This window comes from Oncorhynchus kisutch, linkage group LG13 (assembly GCF_002021735.2).
Source record: "Oncorhynchus kisutch isolate 150728-3 linkage group LG13, Okis_V2, whole genome shotgun sequence".
Taxonomy (NCBI): Eukaryota; Metazoa; Chordata; class Actinopteri; order Salmoniformes; family Salmonidae; genus Oncorhynchus; species Oncorhynchus kisutch.
The window spans coordinates 46863984-46866736 of record NC_034186.2 but is presented as its reverse complement, the minus strand read 5'-3'; positions in this window follow the sequence as shown (position 1 = coordinate 46866736).

Below are 2753 nucleotides of genomic sequence, written 5' to 3'. Positions count from 1 at the left end.
GCGTTGATGTGTGACCAATCAATGGCAAATAAAATGTTGACAACCCTTTAGTGTACCCTCTTCCAGGGTTACCAGGTCAGAATAACATTTCAAGCCCAATGACCCAAAATAAACCTGTCCAAGAGGACTGACAACGAGCCCCCCCCCAAAACAAATCACAGAAAGTGGGGAGTTCCCATAGTGGTACAATAAAACAGTTTTATTTGAGCTGATTAAGGAATATCGTTGTAACTTGTAACAACGTTAAAAGCTAAATTCGGTTTTCCTCAAAGTAATAATTATTGCAAGCTATGACATGACATAATAAAGGCATTTGAATATGTAGAAAGAAAAAAGATAATTCGCCCTTATTAAACTCCCCAAATCATTTTCCATCCATGGATGTCTGCTATAATTAGGCACTAAGACACAAGGGGGTATGGTATATGGCCAATATAACACAGCATGACACAACACCGTGACTGGATACAGCCGTTATCCGTGGTATATTAGCCATATACGTCAAACCCCTGGGGTTTGCTATTTTATACAACCGGCCAGTGTCTATTCCACAAGTTACCACCGGCTAAATCTATGACTTTAAAATGCCTATTTACTCTGTTCCATCTGACTGTGTAATCCACTGTCTCATCAACCCAGGCAGGGAAGTTATAAACTTGATCTCCACTATAAAAAATAATCTAGACATTAGCTCACATTTCTTTTAGACTAACATTTAGTTTTCAACAGCGGAGATTTGCATAAACCTCACTGTCTGCCTCTCCGAAATTTGCAACATTGTTTCAATATTCAAATTCATTCTCCAACTGTCCCATAGTAATGAACGTGTAGGTGTCGGGACGAGAATGAAAGGCAGACAGCAAAAAGACTGAACGACTGGGTCGCATCTCTGGCTACCGAACCAATAGAACGAACGACCAGCCGGCTTGGGTAGCAACCGTAGATATGTTTCAGGGCTATATATTGTGGAAGGATGAAATAGTATGAATAAATGAGTCACTATAACGTTTTTAAGGAAAATATGGCAATCATTATTGGAATATGTTGGTAACCCTGCCTAGCAACTTCCTGCCGGTGTTTGGAGGCTATATTGTCATGGTTTGCAGGTCTGAGACAATAACAACACCAGTGCCAATATATCCTCCAAACACCAGCTTCCCGTGCATTATCACTTAAATAAACTGGTTACCAACATAATTAGAACGGTAAAACTAATTTTTTGGTCATACCCTTGTTCGGGTCTACATAGAACTTGACAGACACTGTAAAAGCTCCAACCAAGTTTATTCACTCAAAGGATCGAACAGCTGAACAGACAAAGACATATTTCTCCCAGCGGTAGTATATATACCCCAATTTCGGTGGAAATTCCTCTCTAAACATGATATCGCTATTGCTAGGCAGGAAGTGAAGTGATACAAGCAATAAACTGTTCCTTCTTACTTAATGTGACCTGACCTCAACCCCCTTCCTCACTAAACCACTTCTCTCCACCCTTATCAGTGCCTGCCACATATGATTGCCCATCCTACACATTCCAAGCTTAATTGCCTCATATACCATATACATTCCTCCTACAGATAACCATTCATTTCTGGTGTAGACCCTAGACTATAGCACTCAATATTTCAATAGGATACCTCATAATTATCAACATTCCAAGTTTAGGAGTCAGAATCCATCACCGTGGTATATGGTCTAATATATATATAAAATGCTCATCTAGAGGTGACGCTCCTAGTGGCCTCATTTCTACCAGTATGTTACATGTGCAACCAGAGGAAAAAAACAAAGCTCCCCTTGCCCTCCATTTGGAAAATCTGACAATAACTCTATCCTCATGATTCCTGCTTACAAATAAAAACTAAAGCAGGAAGCACCAGTGACTCGCTCAATACGGAAGTGGTCAGATGACGCAGATGCTAAGCTACAGGACTGTTTTGCTAGCACAGTCTGGAATATGTTCCGGGATTCCTCCCGATGGCATTGAGGAGTACACCACATCAGTCACTGGCTTCATCAAAAAGTGCATTGATGACATCGTCCCAAAAGTGACCATACGTACATACCCCAACCAGAAGCCATGGATTGCATCCACTCTGAGCTAAAGGGTATAGCTGCCGCTTTAAGGAGCGGGACTCTAACCCAGATGCTTATAAGAAATCCCGCTATGCCCACCGACGAACCATCAAACAGGCAAAGTGTCAATACAGGACTAAGATTGAATCATACTACACCAGCTCTGACGCTCGTTGGATGTGGCAGGGGTTGCAAACTATTACGGACTACAAAGGGAAACACAGCCGCGAGTTGCCAGTGACAAATTCCTATCTGACGAGCTAAATGACTTCTATGCTCGCTTCGAGGCAAGCAACACTGAAGCATGCATGAGAGTACCAGCTGTTCTGGATGACTGCGTGATCACGCTCTAGGTAGCCGATGTGAGTAAGACCTTTAAACAGGTCAACATTCACAAGGCCGCAGGGCCAGATGGATTACCAGGACGTGTACTCCGCTGACCAACCGGCAAGTGTCTTCACTGACATGTTCAACCTCTCCCTGACCGAGTCTGTAATACCAACATGTTTCAAGTAGAGTTTGACCGATTATGATTTTTTTCCAATGCCGATACCGATTATTGGAGGACCCAAAAAAAGCTGATACCAATTAATCGGCCGATTTATATATATATATATTTGTAATAAAGACAATTACAACAATACTGAATGAACACTTTTATTTTAACTTAATAT